Below are 22,340 nucleotides of genomic sequence, written 5' to 3'. Positions count from 1 at the left end.
AGAGTTTCAGGTTGGTCAGCAATTTCAGGACAAAGATGAGGCCGTGATAAATGTGAAGACTTACAGCATCCGATGCGGGGTACAGTACAAGGTGGTGGAGTCGGATTATCACCGGTATGTTGGGAAGTGTGCTGAGTTTGGGAATGGGTGCACATGGTTGATTCGGCTTAGTCTCCGGCAGCGCAAGGGTATTTGGGAGGTCAAACGGTACAATGGACCACATACGTGTCTAGCAACCTCCATTTCCGGCGATCACAGGAGTTTGGATTATCATGTTATCTCGGCATTCATCATGCCAATGGTTCGGGCTGATGCATCCGTATGCATCAAGGTGCTCTTAAATGCCACGGCCGCACACTTTGGGTTTAGGCCGACGTACAGGAGGGTTTGGCTGGCGAAGCAGAAGGCCGTTGCCCATATATATGGTGACTGCGATGAGTCGTATAACGAGCTCCCTAGGTGGGTGTTAGGAGTTCAGCTGACGATGCCTGGTACGGTTGTAGTCCTTAGGACGAGCCCAGTTCGAGTTTGGGGACAGGTGGATGTTTCCGCCATGTATCGAGGCATTCCGTCATTGCAAGCCGTTGGTTAGTATTGATGGTACCCATCTGTATGGCAAGTACCTTCCTGTTATGTTCTCCCTCGATGGAGCAAGAAGATAAAGTGCAAGCATACGTATGTCAAGAGTAGCCATGATGTCAGTCGGTCAGATGAGAGTCATGTTGCATTCAGGGGACTGTGTGCACACTTCTATAATGTTGCTCAAGAGTTCGTCGGTGACGATGACGAAACAGCATTGCTGCATGTTGCTTTGGAATAAACAAGGGCCAAGTTGGCTACGCACCGTGCCAACATTGGCTCACAGAGTTCGAACGATGTCGGTGTTGATGACATCCAAGGCCCATCGAAGGTCACCACAAAGGGCAGGCCAAAGAGTAAGCGGCTCAACGCTGCCCTTGAGAAGTCATTCAAGAATTCAACTCGGAGAAAACAAAAGAATTCATCCCCAGTAGATGTTTGGCTTAATCTCAACTTTGTATGTGTATTTGGTATAGTACTATCCAAGAACATAACTGTTGGACTTTTTCTTTTTTTTTTTTGGCAGGTGGTTCGTCCGCACGCATCTCAAGATGTAAACCATGGTGCTGTTGCTGGCCTGAATGTTCCCGAACAAGCCGGCCGGTGGTTTCATGTCTTTGTCTTCCTTCAACAAAAAATAGGATTAGTTGGACAAAGTTGTGATAGTGTATATTTTCTCATCTCTGTGTTTAAAGGGTTCATGTTAGTTTCAAGGTTCTAAGGTAGCTGTTGCAAAAGTCCATATGTTATTAATTGCAAGAACCTTTTTTCCATTTGTTAGAAGGAACCATTTTACTATTTTTATTTCGTTTAGACTTAATGCATAACGAGTGTATTTGATGGTTATTTTGTAATTTACGAGATAGTTTAATAAAGCTGTACCTGATTTCTACATGCTTTACTGTATAGTTTTTCGGTACGTAGCTGTTCATTATAGAAATTGTTTTCACGTATTTTTAATAAACTAAAGTGGATGTTCATTTCTATAATTGATCAGATGTTCGTTTTCACTCTAAGCCTGGATGGTTAGCCGTTAGTATTCATGTGTGCAGCACTTGGTTATGTTTAAATTTTTACCAAGTTACACTGGATGTTCATTATAGTAAAGTATATGATGTTCAGTTTAGCTATATTGGTGGATGGTTATTGGTCACATATTTCAATATGCACAAATATGGCAACTTTACCAAACAACTTTGATAAATCCGGGATTCTAACCTATAAAAAAAACATAGATAATTTTAAGGTAATATAACCAATAAATCATTGTTCTGGAATCAAGTCTTTCTAATGTGACATAAACAAATCCCTAAGTATGTCAGCAGTAAGTAAACTAATTATAATCTGGTAGTTCAATTCATTGTAACTAATCCTAAGTAAGCAACTTCTTCCTCCCTTTGCGCATTGCCCTCTTCGGTAACCCTTCCGCACGTTCAATCAATGACCGTGTGCTAAGTGCAGTGTATGGTAAACTAACTTCCTTCTTCTTGTTCCGTGATGCATTGCCCCGAACAGGTTTAACCTTATCATTCAATAATGAAATAAGCTGGTGAACCAATGCATTGTGTGGGCCACAAATTATGTCTAGCATCAACTCCATCTTGTATGATCTGAGTGAATCCTGTGAGTAGATTTATCAGGCGATTTAGTGTTAAAGAATCGTTATAGTGATATTTTTACATCAAGAATAATGAGAAGTGCGAAAATGTTTATTTAACAAACCTTGTCCCATTCGTAAAGTTCACGATCTTCTGTCCAACTTTTCATGAACTTAATAACGTACATGCCACAGTCAAAGCTACAAGAAAATAAATTACTTTTGCAATTAGGATGACAAAAACTTTTAACATGCTACGCCCAATTATTGAAAGAAATCTAAAGAAGCCTCAAATTTGGGTTATAATTTCATCTCACTTGTTCGGTTGCTTTGGAACCCTAGCGTAGGAACAAGCTGGGCCATACGGAGTCCGAACGAATGCAGGAATAGCAATGTTTGCCATATCCTCACACAGTCTCCCCTGAAAACCATGGAACAAACATAATGGAATAACATGCTATTGAATTAGATAATATATTTGTATATTGAATAAAAGAAGTATAGTATCTTACCACATATGCATCGAGTTTATCTCGTTTGTCATCTTCTGGTGCAGAATGCAAATTGTCGAGTATAACTATGCGCTTCGCATTCACCTCAAATGCATATACCCACCATGGCCCCTCCAACAATAAGGAAATAACTACTGCAGCAAACAGTACATATGAATGAGTTTGTCTCGTGAGTAAACAAAAAGAAAACCCCAAAAAAACCTATTGATCTCCCTCGAGCATTCAATAACCAAACATTCTCGAATTATATGATAACCTATTTCCAACAGCATAGTATGGTAAAGTCAATCAACGTAATAACATGGGAAAACCTAATACCAAAATATGCAAATAAAAACACACATAAGAAAAATTGGTCACAGTGACCCCCCGTTCTAGATTTAACCATGTATTTATTAGGTGAATCAAAAGCCTGGGTTAGGTCACGTATACAAATCGTGGTAAAATAATAAACAACCCGCATAAACCAATACCGGGTTCAAGGAGAATATAAACAGTTCAAAACAAAACATTAACTCACCCAGTTTCTCTTTGCTGCTACTGCCTTGTCAAAGAACCTAGTATCCTCACCAAAGCTTGGACTAAGACCAGCATAAATTGGTCTCACACCGTCAATAAATGAAGCAAGACTATCATTTTGTGTCACTAATTCCTGCAAACCCACACACATAGTAAGAATCCCAACAAAATATTTTCCAAATTGTAATGAGAAGAATGTAATTACCAATATGCCTGGACACACACAACAGAAATCTCGCTTGAATCTAGATGATTTGTTGTCGTTTAAAGAGTAGCACATTCATTAAATTACCTACACAATTTATTTAGCTAGTGTAAGCTAAACCCCGATATAAAGATAGTGAATAAAAACACATGATTTAGTCCATATACTTACGCAGCTGTTGACCCAACTGCAGGGTTTCAAGGTCCTGAAGTCCTTCCTTTGTAATACCATGTAGTCCCGCCCTTCATACTTAGCTAAATCTTGATCTTCGTCCAAGGACGAGCTAACTATCCATGTTCTGATTTGTTCCTCCTTAGCCTCCCCCAACTTTATATTTCTTAGGGTTGGATGAATTAAATGTATCGAAGAAGAGATTGGAGTCTTTTCAAATTGAGTTAAACCGAGTGAAAAGCTCGGTCTCCCTGGACTTGGTGTATGGTAGCTTGATTTGTTTGGCAACACCATTTGCAAGGGCTGCATGATGATGGCATTTGTTTCGCGCCCCTGTTCAACATTATTGAGTACTTGCTCAAATTCAGGACACTGAACGATCGAGATGTCGAATTTGCTGCAAACGAATGCGACATGAAGTTAGCTAAAATAACAAGTTATGCCTAGCTAGACGGGTAATCACATGGCATGAGTATGAAAAATAAAGAAGATAAACATACAACAAGGTAATCCAAAAACTATTAACCGGTCAAAATCATAGTCACTGAGCTGTACAAGTGCTGCTGGCGGTGTGTGTGGAGATCCACTTTTGAGGTCAGTATTTTCTTCTTGAGGACTATTAAGATTGCCCTTGACCACGGGATCTGCTTATTTTACATCATGTGGCAGAGGCTGCTGTTGGAATAACCGTATCCTTCTAGCAAGCGGCACGTTGTCATCATCATCAGAATCTGGGACTACCAATGGTGCATCATTACTTCCTGGTAAATTTTCTCTTGGAATTGCTTTTTTGTTGCCACGTCTAGATCGGCTTTTGCGGACAAGCAACTTTCTCCTCGTACCAGTCTTGATTCCTGTGGTGTAAATTCATGCATATCGTCATTTGCATCAAAAATGTTGAAACTCTTCATCATAGATATTGTCATTTGAATGAAAAAATAAACACACATGATAATAATGCAATTAATTCTAATTAACCAAAAGAGTTGTCAAGTACATGCACATCACAGCATGTTGCACACCAGCCAATAAAGGAATATAGAAAGATTAAGAAGGATGCATGAAAATATTAACAAAAATGAATCACAAATTAGTAATCCAGTTCAAAGCATAAACCCCTTTTAGCATCTTAAATGCATTTGTCTACATAACAAAGACAATCCAAATTAAGAATAAAAACCGACTATTGTAAACAACTCTCCCAATTTTCATTCCCAAACATCATCTATCAAAATCAAACATTCGATTCCATAGTAAAGTTACCTTCCAATTATACAAACCGAAGTTCTATGAATAAAAACAACCAACCAATCATATAATCGAGTAACGATCCAACAGGAAAAACTCTCTATCTATCATAAAAAACAACCATCTAAAATCCTACTAAAGTGAACAACCAAGATCCAACTAAAGTGAACATCCAATTCAAATTAGCGCATGAGCTATCATGAAGAAAATAGATCACCTTATCCACTTTCTTATAGCTTTGCTGAGATGTAGTCTTGGCTTGGATAGACGGAGATTTGTCAGTTTCCTTGCGAGGGCCTTTTACACCCTCCTTTCTCGTTAACTACTTTACTCGAGGACTGTTCTTTCTGTTTTTTCTCTTTCATTGCATTGTTGACTAGACAACCCTGTGTGTTCAACATGGGACAACAAATAGATGGAAAAAACTAATGCGAACCTTATGGCGCAAGGCAAACAGAACAAAGTCACAATCTATCATCACAACCAACCACCTAAAGCCCTACTATAGTGAACACCCAAAACCCTACTACATGCGAACATACTCAATTACAACCACACCAATCATCAATGAAATCTATTTTCATAGAATCAATCAACTTGGCAGCCCCATAAAGCAATTCTTTCATACATAAAAAAGCCATCCAAATAAAGATATCATACGTTATCTATCCAGTTCAGATCAAAACCTAATTAGAGCATCTTATATCCATCTGTTTACTTAACAAACTTGACTCAAATAAAACCTTAACAAAAATAAGGCACAACTAATGTAATCAAACAAGCCTTCAACATAAAAACATGTAAATATCGTTCACGGTAATTGGAGTCAGCTCTCCCAAACGTTCATTAATAAACACCATATATTAAAACAAGCCATGCAGCCACATAATGAATTAACTTTACAATTTTGTAATGGCAAATTCTATGATAAGGATCAACCATCCTATCAAATAAGTAATGATCCAATTAAATGAGCTCGCGAGCTAACATAAGGAAAGCAAATCACCTTTTGCGCCTCCTTATAGCTTGGATGAGGTGTAGTCTTCCCTTTGGTAGACGGTGATTGGTCAGGGTCCTTGCGGGGCCTTTTACACCTTCCTTTCTCGTTAACTGCTTTACTCAAAGAATGTTTCTTTTGTTTTCTCTTTTTCCTTGCATCGTTGACTATGCAACCCTGTGTGTTCAACATTGGGCAACAAAGAGATGAAAACAATCAACGTGAACCGCCAATTTGCATTTTTGTTCAACTAGATTATAAAAAATGCATTATTAGAGATTGAACTTGTGAGATAACATGGTCGGCCTTCTTATCAAGTTCATTAGTTGTTCATTCAACAATCCAAGGGTCGGATACTTGACATCCATGCAGCGGATCATGCTTTAAGCGCTGAAAGTACAAAACCTATACAGAAATAACTTAAATTTTAAGAATTATACCTGCAGTCGTACATGGGTTTTAAATTTAAGTAATTTATTGCCATTACCAGCAACACGAACATGCACCCGCCACATGTTTCCCAGTTCTCGTCTTGGAATTTCCTTATCGCATCTCACAGCCACTTTAATATGTAATATGACCAATGAAACTTTCTTGGGTTCGAGATATCCAATATCAGAGGGAGGTGCCATGGACAAATAGTCTGTTGGCTTGTGGGGTTAAGAAACATCTTCAACACAACCATGATAAAGTATCTTCTAAAGGTCATACTCTGTTGCTCGGTCTCCATCGGACAAGCAAAGACAAAGTCCCGCAGTTGGGTTGTAGTTTTCTTCTGAAATTCTCTCTTAATTGCCAAATGCGATTCATTTTTTTTCTATAGTTCAGGGATTGGGTCCCCTGCCCGAAACGAAACAGTTTACCACAATCAGTACATGTCAACATCGGAAAAAGCATTACCATGCAGCAAAAAGCTTTACAGCTTACATAATTTACACTAACCTCGAGAAGGTATGCCGAATACATTGCCGATAAGTTCTACAGTAATGCGAATGTCTCCGACGTCGACCCTGAGAGTGTTTGTCTCCACGTCATAGGCACTAGCTAGTTAGAGCATGATGCTCTGCTTCACATGCCATTGTGTTACTTGGCGCAGGAAATCAAATCCAATGGCCTCAATTTCGGCCAACTTAGCTTGCTCATTATGTCGTTCCAAGTGGGTAAATAAGTTGTTAATGTAGCAAGGTGAGCAATGCATCTCGACTAGTTTCTGTAGAGCAAAACAAATATGTATCAGCAGAACGTCATAAAAAATACCTAGATATGTTTATTTATTCATGTAATCAATGGGATACCTTTTTACCCATCTGAGTTTGTCTTGAACCGATTTAGAGATTGGTTTGTTCGATCACCGTGATAATTTACTCACGCAATAGCCCCCCTGCAATCTAAGTCGTTAACTTTTGCAAAGGAAGCAAGTAACCTGCAGCCAAATAACGTAAATTATAGCATATTATTAAATTCCAATTGATGTCACCTTAATTATTGGAGCTATATGGCATGACAATATCATACTATTGTATCAAGGCAAATAAGAAAATATTGACCTTAAAGACTAGCTTTTTTCTTATATCTGCTATGTTATTAGAGAGATATAAAGTTCAAACCTCAAATTTTCCCTTTTGTAACCATATATAATTAACATAAAAAACCAATTCATGAAGACATAGCAGCAAATACAAAATTCAACTGTCCAACCACAAATTTAAGTAATGATCCATATAAATATGACCAATGTCTATCAAGTACACCAACCATCCAATACCCTATTAAAGCGACCATCCAAAAGAATTAAAAACTACCAGCACATCACAGCATGTTTCACAAATATAAAGAAGGATGCATGAAAATACTAACGAAACTGAACCAAAAACTATCATTCCAGTTCAGGCCATAACCCCTTTGAACATCTTAAGGATGTATAAAATGTCGTATAAAGCAATATAAATGTCGTGAAAATTAATATCTAAGGAACACTAAATCAAGGGGTTTCACCTCCTAGCAATTAAGGACGCCTGTCTTGTAGAAACCTTGAACCTGTAATAGTGAGATTGTTTTAATTCTTCCTGTGGCACACACCAAAAAAATAAATAATAAGCTTATATTGTGTAGTTATCCTGCTCATGTAGCTGGAAGCATGACTTAAGCACAATAAATAAAAACATAGCCAAATTTAGTTTGCACAAAACAGCATGACACAAGGATGCACTTCAAGTCCATTAACCCTTTCCTTATATCATACAGCAGATATTACCTTGTTAGAGCCTCCTAAATGCAATTTTGACGTCCGGGTTTAAAAATCCTAATGGTCCAAGCGTGAGATGAAAATTATTTTAAATTTATTACAAACCTATAACAACAAGTTCATGTAATTCTTTGGCTGTAGTGGCAAGAGCAACATACCAGGAATTAGAAATTGTTCAGACTTGAGAAAATTCGCAAAACTAACCATTCAATATCCTACTAAAGTAACCATCCAACAAATATTAACCAATTTTCAACGATGGTCAGCTAGTATATGTCACGTTGCATGTACATGGTCCACACGAGAACAGACAACAAATTTTTAAATTTAACTCATATATAAACAAGATCCCAAACTTTTCTGACCTTTTCCGCGCTAAAATAAAATCATCATGAACTGCAACAACCTAAACTAAGTACAAAAATGGCTCCTACTGCTATTTCACCATGGTTAATCATGCATTTCATCAACAAAATCTATCTACAATTAAACATGCAACTGCGATTACCAATAAAAAATGAACAACCTCACCCATTTACTTTGGATGGATAGGATTCTTCCGGTCATGATGTTCGTTGTGTTTCCGGTGAACCGTTGACTAGCTGGCGGCTATTTCTTCAAGGTCGGCTGCTTCGTTGCTCAGAGACAACGGGGCCCGCTCGCGGAGTACTCTGAAGATGCTCGGTTCAGCAGTGAGATCTCCCTGGCGGCAATTCTGGTCGGCGGCGTCTCGCCCCGCGGCTCGGTTGCAGCGAAGGCCGGATGTTCAGCGACGGCGCCATGCTTGAGGGCAACGAACAGGTCGCTTGCGTTCACCCGTGACCTTCCTCAGTTGCAGGTTGCGGGGCTCAGGGTTCTAGCGCCGTCACGGGTCTCTGCAACAAATTGGGAGGATTTTGGTGGGAGGAGGAGAAACGGCGAAACAAAAGGGATTGGGGATTTGGGAAAAAAGTGGAAATAACAGAAATCTAGTGGTGTGTAGTAAACAGCCATAATAGAATTAGGGTTAATTTTTTTCTTTAATTTCAATTGGCCCTAATAAAGAGTCCATTGTAGGCATTGTATACATATTCCATTGTCTCCTTAGCGAGATTCTAAATTATAGCCATAACCTTCAAAATATGATCACGAAGAGTTCACCACTTTAAAAATAATAAATAAATAAATATTTTTTAATTGTGACCATATAAGAAGCCTATAATCATGATTAATAACTTTGATCACAGAATAGTTTAATATCACAGTTAATAAATATAACCATAAAAAAAAGTAAGATATATAACAGTTTTTATTAATTACTAGTTATAGCCCCGATTTTTTAGTATCAAACAAAAAAAAATATTATAATGTAAATAGTACTAATAGTATTTTAAGAATAAAGATTCTTACCCATTATTTCTATTTTGTGAATATTTAATCAATTAAATCACAGTTGTTATAATCCATTGTTGCCATCAAATGATAGATATCCCCAATGCCATATCCATCGGAGAAATGACCCATGAAAAGAGCTACAACAATATACACCAAATTAACATGTGTGGGAAGATAACATTGTAAATTGTGAAGAATAAATAAACAGCGTATACAAAATCAGCAAGATATAAGGCAGAACAGTTCCGGCTAAATATCAGTATATTAGACCATATCATGCATCGTGGATGATAATCTTTAATAATTTATTTGTTTGAAAATAGGATCTTTATCGTTCATATATCATTATCTAACCAGAAAAACTAAAACTTCTGATTATTTTTTTCGTATTCTGACCCTATAAACCATCTAATAAGATTCAGCTAGCTTTCACCACATTATATCAGATTTACGTAATGAAAAAAAAAGGGGGGGGGGGGGGGGGGGAAGAAAACGAGGCTTTTAAGAGTTTATTGGATGTATTCATGCTTAGCATCTCCGGTCATACCAAATACACAATTAAATTAAATCACGGCAAACAATTAAAAGATATTTAAAAACAAATTGATCTATGATAAAAAAAAAAATAAAGGATCTTCCTTACGTGTTTTAGGACAACACACAAAATGAAGATACTTCATAAAAAATTTTATTATTATACCCTCTAAAATAAAAATGCACCTTGACAAGAGAGCGCAACAGCAAAAGAACCCCCTTACGGGTTGAGCACTAAGTGACGAGAAAGGTGTAGAAATAAGAAAGATTTGGAAGAGTGAAGTGAAAACTCCACAGATGAACGAGACACTATATATAGAAAGAGAATGAAGTTACTAAAAGTAAAACGGAGTGATTACGCTTTGTTTACATTGTTGAATTTAAATTCTTATCCATTAGATAAGTTAGAGAATTAAATTTCAACTGCGGTTTAGAGTCAACAAAAGATTCTATTCCCTTTCCTCGCTGTCAACCAAAACCGAAAATCACAAATTGAATTTGTCAACGTAAATTACAATGCACATGGATATATATCTTCGGACGGACTGGGACTCTCTTGTATGGTAAAATCTGTAACTTTATACCTTATAGAAACCTTTAAACTTGTATATATATCCATATATGAATATGAGCACTATATATATACACACACGTATTGCACCCCCAAGGTTTAATTCCTTCGTTACCATATATTGCATTAAAAACGCTCCAACTTATATTTATATTAATCTAAAATTATTTTACATTTTTTATTGATACAATTGACAGTAATATAAAATTTTAAAACATATATAAATATAAATTTTTAGATTATATTCTCATTAATATATAATAAATAAAACTTTTAAGTAATTGAGTAAATTTATAATTTCAAAAGTTATGAAAAAACCAATTATACCTTTGAAATCACCCATAAAATTCTCCTAAGCGATTGTTATTTATAATGATCTGACATTTCATGCTTAGTAGGTGGGACTCATCAATGTTGTATGTAACATTCTTCATGGTTATTATTAGTTATTCCTCGTTGCAAACTTGGCTGCCAAATTTGGACGCTACTTCGCTTCATCATCTGGCTGCATGCCTAACCTTGTTTGCTTATTCTATTTTTATCTTGTTGTCTTTTTTTCTTCCTCCTAAAAAAATTGATTTTCTTAATCTTGAATCTAGTTTTTTGTTTAAATAAAATTTTGCTTTGCATAACTTTATTTAAGCAAAACATACAATATGTGCATACTTTATATTTTGATATTCTCTAAATATACTGATAATTGTATAATTATGGCTAAAGTTTTTTAATTATAGTCAATAAACATATTATTAGTGATTATTTTTATTGCTGTTAAATACAAAATAAATAGCTACTAAAAGCAATTTTCTTTAATAGTAAATAACTCTATTAAATGAAGTTGTCAAGATATTGTAAAATAATTTTTATCTTTAAATTTACATATTTAAAAACATTTTAATTGTATCTATTTCCAATCCATTAACCCTTACTCCTAAATCAATTTTTTATTCTAAAAATTAAAATAACCAAAAAAAAAATCCTTTGTCTATTTAGTTTTTTACTCATATACAAAACCTCTTATATGAGACTATATCTTAAAAGGTGAATTATATGATAAATATAGAAATTTACAAATTTTTTTTATGAGATGAAAGAGAGATTAAAAAAATTAGACTCACATTTTAAATAATAATAAAATAATAAAAAATAACTATAAAAAATTTTTATTCTCTTTATACAACTTTAATCTGTACAGTAGAATGTCCATCTTAAAAATATAGAAGACTCTTTTAAAAAATTGGTCAATAAACTTGTTAATAAGAGTCTTTAATATTGAGTCATTATGATACCCTAAGATTTATCATTTGTGGCGCTTAGTTAAACTTAAATATTTTTTACACTCTTGTGGCGTTAACAAAATAGATCATATAAGGACTTGGAACAATACAATGCAAGTTTCAAGCAAAAAGTGTTGACAGAGAGGTTGAAGATCTTGACGAACATATTTGCCTTCTTGTTGAACAAAGAAAAAATCATCCAAATGAAATGGACGAAGTTGAATAAGGACTTGGAAGAATGTGATGGCAAAAGGAGGAAACTAACAGATGAGGATAAGAACTGGGTAGCTGAAAGCAAGGAGCTTATGTTGACAATTAACAATTCTAAAGTCTCTTATGCATCTGAAACATCCAAGCAGGAGAAGCTGAATGAGAAATGGGAAGGTTTTCGAACATCCTTTTCACAGAACTCAATAAGAAGTTAAGACCTTATTCTAGAGTAATGTTGTAGCAAGAGTTTTAATTTTCTTAATTTTTCTCTCCAAATCCAGTAACAATAACATGTCAGCTTATTATTTGCTTTCTAGCTATCTCAATTTCCATGAAAACTTGTCAAGTTGCTATACAGTTTGGTACAATCCATGAAAATTTTACTAAAATAGCGATCCAAAGGCTGAGTAAGTTCAAAGGTTATGGAAGATCCCTTTGTCTAATATGTGAACCAATTTGGTATTCTGTTGTCTGGGTAAATGATTCTAAGATATCTAGGCCATCCAATTGCTCTTCCTCCTACTTTTTGTCTGAGTACATATGCATGCACTAGTTTCCTTGTACTTTGACGGAATAAATGAATGCATTTCCCTTCATCCAAACTTGCAACATTTTGGAATGAAGTACTGGTGCACTCTTGTTCCTGTGGCCTAGAATTGGTTGAACTATTTGCTACCATCTGAACCAATGGGCAGTTGAATGCTTTCAAATTAATAATTGATAATGGAAGCTCTGGCAAACATTGAAGCCTCTTACAACACCACTCCTCCGGAAGATTCTCAAGTCTACTTCCATCGACATACATATCTTTTACTTTGCTGAGACACCCAATGGACAAGTGTGATAATATGACTCTAGAACTGAAATTCAATGACTCCACTTCTAAAGACAGAAAATTTCCTTAGACTTGAACAACCCTCAACATGGAGTTGCTGAAGAGATCTAAGATGAATTTCACTTTCAATTGCCTTAATATTTTTGCAGTTGTGTAGATTCAAGTAGCCAAGTGTGCCAAGAGATAAAATGGATTGGTGGACATGCCGCAAACTTCTACAATAGGAGAGATCTACACTTTCAAGATTATATGCCTTAGAGAAATCTGGGAGCTCAATCAACTCACGGCATTCAGCTAGGTCTACTTCCTTCAAATTAACAAGATTCTGCAACAATGCAAACCAAGACCCCACAATGGTAAATCATTTGAAAGTTGAAACAACAAAAATCACATCCCATTTTTCAAATAAAATTTAAAGCATGAAAATTATGTGAACAAACCTGCACTCCACTCCAAAGTCTTTTAAATTGACTGTGTGGCATGCGTAAAGTAACAAGATTTTCTGGGCAAAAATTTGATGGCAAGGACTGAATAGGGCATGCATGCCACTCAAGGTACCTTAATTCATCAAGAAGTGATTCTAGCCCTGTAGGAAGATGTAGATCACATAATCTTCCATCAATGTCTAAGAAGGTGAAGAATCTGAGATATCTTAAATTAGGCATCTTCTTGAATGTGTCTGGACTTAAGCATAGATTTCTACATCGAGACATATCTAACATTATGCCATGAATTGCTTCAGTTCCCTAACAGATGAAGGAAAATAAATCAAACTAAATTATTGTCAAGGAGTTTAAGTAAAATATATCAGTGCATTTGACTAAATTTTCTTTCTGAAAAATAGTAGTACCTCTTTCTTACTTTATTGTTCTTCAAAACATCACAAGCATCGTCAAAATCCCACAGACAACTACGTTTTCCAGGAGATTCTTGACGAACAATTTCCCAACTCATTTGTTGTATCAGGTCATGCATCTCCACAGTATTGTTACTTGATATAGTTATAAGAGCCTTATCAAGAAGGGATCTCATGCCAATAACCGCATAGAAGCCACAACAATCTAATAGATCAACTACACTTTTTTTTTACATTCCCTTTAAAAAGTATCACGTTTCCAAAGCGCTCCTTCACCATTATGAACAACTCTTCTTCTTCTTCCTCAATGAAAACTACAACTGTCATTTTTTCTTCACGTTTTTCCTCCTCCTATTCTTTCTTCTTCTTTTCATTCTTCTTTGTGTTTCATCTTCATCGTCATATTTCTCCTTCTTCTTCTTTTGATTTTGCAATATTATGTATTTTTTTTTCTTTGTTTGATTTTTTCTTCCCAAAAAGAATTATGAGAATATGAAATAAGAAGATGAAAAAGAAGAAGCAGCAGAAGATGAGGAAGACGAAGAGGAAGAGTTCTGAATTATGCAGAACTTATCAGAATAAAAATACACCCAAATATCTTCGTTTTACACCCAAATTTGCTGCAAATATAGAAAAAATGTTTCCTTTAATGCTGTATTTTTTTCTTCTGAATTGAATCACACCTCAGCTACTTGATGGGATTCAAAAACAATAATCAATTTCATTCATTCTGGTTCAATTGACAATCTGAACTTGAATTATTCATTATATTTAACAACGAGATAACTGATGATGGAGGAGAAAGAGAAAAAGAAAGGAAGATAAGAAAATCCAATGAAAAAAGAAGGAGGAAGAGGTGGTGTTGATGACGACGATAACGAAAAAGAAGAAGAAGAACGCGCGTGCGTTGATTGAAAAATCTGTTAAGGAGGAGTGTGAAACATACGTGCCATAAGAAGCACGTTTTAGGGGTAAATGAATTTCAGGACTTGTAAGACCTGTATAGCAAAAAGACTTGTATGTGGAGATTAATTCTTTGAAAAATTGACCAATAAGCTTGTTAAGAAGAGTCTGTAATTTCGAGTCATCATGACACCCTAAGATTTGTCATTTGTGGTGCTTAGTTAAACTTAAATAATAAACTTGTATGCCTCAATTATTCCTTTCCTAACGTTAGTAGTGAGGAGCAGAACCAAATCGGCAGCATAGTTTCTAATATCTAGATTAAGAAAGTAATTTTTAATATGAAAAACTTTAAAGCACTAGAAAAAAATGGCATCCAAGATGTTTTTTTAATCAAAGTCAATGAGATTGTGTAGGAATAGATTTGTGCTCCTTGGTGCAACAGATTTTTGTGGATCCTAAGAAAGTTGGGGAGATTAATAAAACTTTTATCACTATTATTTCTAAATCTAACCCGATTATCATCCTGGTCAAATGTGCTCTATCATTTTTTATAACATTACTTATAAAGTGGTTACCAAGATCATTGCGCGATGGAAAAGGAGGAGGTGCTGCCTCTACCGCCATCAAGTTGCCGCCGCCACCAAAAAATCCAGAGAGAGAGACTACAAGAAAGGAGAAGGAGAATGCGACGGAGCTCGTTCCTCTCACCGCTGCTGCCGTTATTGTGGAAGGAGGTCGCCGTCGAGCTACGTGACGCTGTTGTCGCCTGAAAAACCACGCACCTTTGGAGCCTCTGCTAGCTTGCCCTAGCTCTATCCTTTATTCTTCTTTCACATGCGTGCGTGCATGCATGTATGCTTAAACTTCATCGCGATTCTAACTAGGATTTCAACTTGGTGTAGTTCTTAAGAGGCAACTAAATTTACCATTTGATCTAGGCCTCAACTGCTTGCTTTATGTCATCTAATTGTGCCAAAGCGTTTCTATGGGCCAAAGAGATAAACTACATCTTATATTGTTATATTTTAATTCCTATGTTTTGGATATAGCGGAAGATGGCCTTTGAATTGCTGATAAAATGTTTGATTTAGCTACACCACCCAAACAGTTGTTGAAACCGCCGCAATCAAAGCATTCAGCGGCAGTTAAAAAACAACCACTAAAGGGCAGCCAGTGGTGAGTGATAGCATTTGATTGATTATTACTTGGCACTTGTAACCAAGATCACTTTGACTAGTCTTATATAATCTTATATAGTTTGTTTTTTCCTTCTCCATCTTAAGGGAATGGATTCTCTTCATTTTTTTTAACATTTAGAGAGAATAAAGTATGATCTCTCACCTTTAATACTATAAGTGGGACCAAAATTAAATAGGAGAGAGAAAGCAATGAAGGATAAAATCCTACACTGAACACCATCCAATTTTTTTCCACTAGAGAGGATCCACTCCTTCCATCCTAATACAAATATCTATTGAATATTTGAATGTACGCTGCTTCTTGCAGAATTTATTTTTGCATCAAAGTTATGTTTTCTACTTTTCTTATTCATTTTTCTATGTCTCCAGGGAATTGAGTATGCATTTTAAATCCTTCAAATGGTTGAGCTTTTGTGTTTTTATTTCTCAATCTTAATACAATCTTTATTATTTCTTTAGTGTGCAAAACAATTACATAATGTAAAGAACACTACTTAGGAATATATATTATTATATTATGTTGCTGTTATTTTGTTAAAACATTTTGATATATTTTTTTTACCTAGTACTAAAGAGACTTTAACTTATATTACACAACGTATGACGATATATATATATATATAATAAACATAAAAAAAATGATTAAGAACATATGAAAAAGGAAAAGGGAAAAATGGCAAACTTTCTAATGCAACAACGTAACGCTAGAAAAAAACACAAATAGCTAGTGTATGTAAGAAGCCTATAGTCATGATTAACAACTTTGATCACAGAATAGCCTAATGTACCAATTAACAAATATAACCATAGAAAAGTTTAGCGTGCTTCAAAAGGAGTTTAGAGCAAAGACTAATTACTTTTCAATAAAAGAGCATGAAGAGGGATATGTTGTTACTTACAAGGTTATAGAAGAGATTGAGAATGGTGATAAGATGTTTGATGTTACTTACAAGGTGTCATTTGATTCTTCAACTTTAGATGTTTCTTGCCAATGCCATCTTTTTGAGTCAAAGAAAATCTTATGCCGCCATACTCTTTCAGTCCTTGGTCTTGAAAGAGTGAAAACATTGCCAAATAAATACATTCTTGATCGATGGAAGAAAACTTTAAAGCGCAAGCATAGTAGCATCAAGTGTAGCCATGATCCAAGTCGTTTAGAGTCCGTAAAGAAACGTTATGATAATATGTGCAAGCAATTTTACGATATTGCTGAAGTAACCGCTGCATCTGAGGAGCTCACCGAGACCGTACATTGTATACTAGACTCGGTTTGGGTTATGTTGGTGGAACTAAAGGCATCTTCAATGGATAATGTAGATAATCAAAATTCGAATGAGGTAGATGAAAATGCAAATGATTTAGAAATTCACAACCCCCAACAAGTATCACGAAAAGGTCGTAGGCTTCAATCTACTGTAGAAAAATTTGTTAAACAAGGAAGGAAGAAGCATACAAAGAACGTGAAAGAGAGATCACAGGCAAGTTCAGTGCTTGATTAATTTTATTATTATTGCTAAAATGCTCTATTATCACTTTATTGATTGCTATTTTTTTTAGCCACTTGTGGAGTTACCTTCAGAGTTGAGCATTACCTCTAACCAACCATATGACTTTGTATCCTTGTTGAAGTCAATGCAACAAAGCCACCATTTGAAAGAATAATAGTTTTATTTTTTTTTTGTAATAGATTTGTTACATGTTGCAATAGAACTCTTGCATTTTTTTCAGTTGTAATAGTTTTTATATGTGATTAGTGAATTTACACTCAAACATTCTGAGTTATCTAAAATTCTGAGTTATTATTGGCTTAGGAACAAAATGATTGGTGATCTCTATTCTCTAAGTCGCAACAAATATTTAACTATACACTTCCAGCTATGGTGAATTTAACAAATAGTAACATCTAACAGGACTTATTGAATATTACAAATGAAATCCACAACTTCTTACTCGAATTTTATTATAATCAAACTCAATAATTAAATATAGCACTAAACGTGATTATAATCAAATTCAATAAACATTTATAATCAAAATCGTAGTCAAATATAGCACCGAACCTGACTATAATCAAACTCAATAAACATTTATAATCAAACTCAGTAGTCAAATATAGCACCAAACGTGACTATAATCAAACTCAATAAACATCTATAATCAAACTCAGCAATCAAGCGCTAAACCTGAGTATAATCAAATCCAATAAACATTTATAATTAAAGTCAGTAGTCAAATATAGTACCAGATTTGACTATAATCAAACTCAATAAACATTTATAATCAAACTCAGTAGTCATTTATAATGATACTCAGCAGTCAAGCACTGAACCTTAGTATAATGAAACTCGGTAGACATATATTAATCAAAAATTACTAACATGACATTCAAATTCAGTAGTAAAAATTCAGTAAAAAATTTATACAATCGATTCTTTCCCCCTCGATTTGTCTTTAATTTTCCTCAGACTTTTCTTCTTTCATATCCAATTATTCCTTTCATATCCAATTATTCCTTCTAAGGTTCCCGTCCCAACATTTGCATATGGACTAACTTAGGAGGCTCCTAGTTTTCTTTGTCACGGTGCTTTTGCCTCCTTCGGAGTATCCAAAGCTTTCTTTTCATTTTTATTTCTTTCTTTTTTATTGGCAATCTTTGTGAATTGATAACTCTTTGCTAGTTCCAAAATAGTAGTTCGGCAATCATTTTATAGGCATAGGAGCATTTGCATGATGATATTCTTCCTTAATTTATCAAATCAAATCATACATACCAAACAAATTCAGCAACCAAATTCAGTAGTCAAACAATCAAATTCCGTAAACATTTTATAATTAAACACAGTAGTCAAATATAGCACTGAACTTAAGCATAATCAAACCTAGCAGTTAAATATAGCACTGAACCTGAATATAATCAAACTCAGTAAAACTTTATAATCAAACACAGTAATCAAATATAACACTAAATTTGGACATAATCAAACTCAGCAAACATATATAATCAAACTCAGCAGTTAAATCCAACAAGCAAATTCAACAAGCTAAATCCAATGAAATTTTACCAAACAATACACATGTTTTAGAAAGAAACTTACATTAATCCATTTTGGCATGACTTTGGATGGTTCCCACAATTCCATCTATTTCATTACAAACAACCACAATAAATTTAGTTGTTTGGGTATATCTAGATATTCAATTGTTTAAAATATGAATAAAGTCATAATTGTTTTAAATGATTAAGAAAAAGAATGCAATACAATTTTTATCACGCTTTTCGACTAAGCACAAAACAACTATGGCTTAAACTCGAAAAATCCTCGCTATTAAACAAGGGTTAAACTAAACTGACATATAGAGAAAAGATATAATAACAGTTTTCATTAGTTAATAGTTATAGTCACATATTTTTGAATCAGACCAAAAAATTATAATATATATCAAACAATGTTAATCTTATATAAAATAGTACTAATAGTGTTTTAAGGATAGAAATCTTTACCCATTATTTCTATTTTCTGAACATTTAATCAATTAAATCACAGTTGCTACAATCCATTGTGGCATCGCGTTGCCATCAAATGATAGATATCCCCAATGCCATGTCCATCGGAGAAATGACCCATGAAAAGAGCTACAACCTACTAACGCATCCAAATTAACATGTGTGGGAAGATAACATTGTAAATTGTGAAGAATAAATAAACAGCGTATACAAAATCAATAGGATATATGGCGTAAGAGTTCCAGCAAAATATCAGTATCAATAATATTAGACCATATCATGAATCATCGATGATAATCTTTATTTGTTTAAACATTTTTTTTTCCATATTCTGACCCTATAAACCATCTAATAAGATTCTGCTAACTTTCACCACATTATATCAGACTTATACGAATGAAAAAGAAGGGAAAAAAAAAGAGGCCTTTAAGAGTTTATTGGATGTATTCATGCTTGGCATCTCCAGTCATAACAAATACACAATTAAATTAAATCACGGCAAACAATTAAAAGATATTTAAAAGCAAATTGATCTATGATTAAAAAAAAATAATAATGAAGGATCTTTCTTACGCGTTTTTGGACAACATACAGAACGAAAATACTTTATTAAAAATTTATTATTATACCCTCTAAAATAAAAAATGCACCTTACCAAGAGATCGCAACAGCAAAAGAACCCTCTTCTGGATTGAGCGCTTAGTGACGAGAAAGGTGTAGAAATAAGAAGGATTTAGAAGAGTGAAGTGAGAACTCCACGAATGAACGAGCCACTATATATAGAAAGGGAATGAAGTTACTGAAAGATAAAATGGAGTTTACATTGGTGAATTTAGATTCTTATCCATTAGATAAGTTAGAGATTTAAACTTCAATTGCGGTTTAGAGTCAACAAAAGATTCTATCCCCTTTCCTCGCTGTCAACCAAAACCGAAAATCACAAATTGAATTTATCAATGGGAATTACAATGCAAATGGATATATATTCGGACGGACTGGGGACTCTCTTGTATGGTAAAATCTGTAACTTTATACCTTATAGAAACCTTTAAATTTGTGTGTATACACACGTATTGCACTCCAAGATTTAATTCCTTCGTTACCATATATTGCATTAAAAACACTCCAACTTATATTTATGTTAATCGATCTAAAATTATTTTACATTTTTTATTACAATTGACAGTAATATAAAATTTTAAAACATATATAAATATAAATTTTTAGATTATATTCTCATTAGTATTTAATAAATAAAACTTTTATGTAACTGGCTAAATTTATAATTTCAAAATTTATGAAAAACCAATTATAATAGGACATCTTTTGATAGATTAATTTGTCCTTAGTTTTCGGAATATACCTTTGAAATCACCCATAAAATTCTCCTAAGCGTTTGTTATTTATAATGATCTGACATTTCATGCTTAGTATGTGGAATTCATCAGTGTTGTATGTAACACTCTTCATGGTTATTATTAGTTATTTCTCGTTGCAAACTTGGCTGCCAAATTTGGACGCTACTTTGCTTCATCATCTGGCTGCATGCCTAAGCTTGTTTGCTTATTCTATTTTTCATTCTGTTTTCTTTTTTTTAATTCCTTCCTCCTAAAAAAAATTGATTTTCTTAATCTTGAATCTAGTTTTTTGTTTAAATAAAATTTTGCTTTGCATACCTTTATTTAAGCAAAACAATATTTGCATACTTTATATTTTAATATTCTCTAAATATACTGATAATTGTATAATTATGGCAAAAAATTTTTAATTGTCAATAAATAAATTATTAGTGATTATTTTTATTGCTGCTAAAAATAAAATAAATAGCTACTAAAAATAATTTTTTTATACTAAAATAACTCTATTGAATGAAGTTGTCAAGATAATTGTAAAATAATTTTTATCTTTAAATTTACATATTTAAAAACATTTTAATTTTATCTATTTTCAATCCATTAACCCTTACTCCTAAATCAATTTTTTATTCTAAAAATTAAAATAACCAAAAAAAATCCTTTGTCTATCTAGCTTTTTTCTAATATACAGATCTCTTATATGAGACTATATCTTAGAAATATAAGAGACTTTCTTGAAAAGTTGGTCAATAAACTTGTTAAGAAGAGTCTTTAATTTCGAATCATCATGACACCCTAAAATTTGTGGCGCTTAGTTAAACTTAAATAATAAACTCGTATGCCTCAGTTATTTCTTTTCTAACGTTAGTAGTGAAGAGCTCAACCAGATCGGTAGCATAATTTCTAATATCGAGATTAAGGAAGTAATTTTTAATATGGAAAGTTTTAAAGTGCCAAAAACATCAAGCTGTTCTTTTTTTAATCAAAGTCAATGGGATTGTGTAGGAAAAGATTTGTGTTCCTTGGTACAACAGATTTTCGTGGATCATGAAAAAGTTGGGGAGATTAATGAAACTCTATCACCCTTGCTTATTTCTAAATCTGATCCGATTACCAGCCTCAATCAAATGTGCTCCATCCGTCTTTGTAATATTACTTATAAAGTGATTACCAAGATCATTGTGCTACGAAAAAGAGAGAGGAGGTGCTGTCTCTGCCGCCACCAAGTCGTCGCCGCTGCCGAAGAACCCAAAGAGAGACTACGATAAAAGAGAAGGAGAATGCGACCGTGATAGAGCTCGTCCCTTTCGTCGTTGCTATCGTTATTGTGGAAGAAGGAGGCTGCCGTCGAGCTGCGTGGCGCTGTTGTCGCTAAAAAGACCACCATTGGAACCTCTGCCTGCTTGCCCTATCTCTGTCCTTTATTCTTCTTTCACTGGAGCCTTCCGCCATTTCCCTTGCGCTTTTGAAAACGCCGCAGGAATCACTTCACACTTTTGTCAGTTTCGTTTCACCACCATTTTAGTTCGGTTAGTGGTTGCTTGTTCTATTTTGTTTTTGACACTGTTTTATCACTGTCATTGACGATGTTGTCGTTGCTCTACCTTTAGCCATTGTTGCGTGTCACTGGCTTGCCTCTTCTGCT

The 22,340-nt window shown here is 34.4% G+C and overlaps 1 long non-coding RNA gene across 1 annotated transcript; it reads right to left on the bottom strand.

Annotated features, from left to right (window-relative positions):
* Positions 1-17,018: 17,018 nt before the first annotated feature.
* On the bottom strand, positions 17,019-20,070 carry LOC130947867 (uncharacterized). Its single transcript, XR_009072836.1, has 4 exons — positions 19,996-20,070; positions 19,338-19,476; positions 18,931-18,975; positions 17,019-17,134 (listed from the first exon to the last, which is right to left on the bottom strand). It is a non-coding gene; the product is annotated as an uncharacterized LOC130947867 (long non-coding RNA).
* Between the last annotated feature and the right edge of the window lie 2,270 nt (positions 20,071-22,340).

Source organism: Arachis stenosperma, chromosome 9 (genome assembly GCF_014773155.1).
Source record: "Arachis stenosperma cultivar V10309 chromosome 9, arast.V10309.gnm1.PFL2, whole genome shotgun sequence".
Classification (NCBI taxonomy): domain Eukaryota; kingdom Viridiplantae; phylum Streptophyta; class Magnoliopsida; order Fabales; family Fabaceae; genus Arachis; species Arachis stenosperma.
The sequence above is the reverse complement of the archived record's forward strand: the minus strand, read 5'-3'. Positions and strand labels throughout refer to the sequence as shown.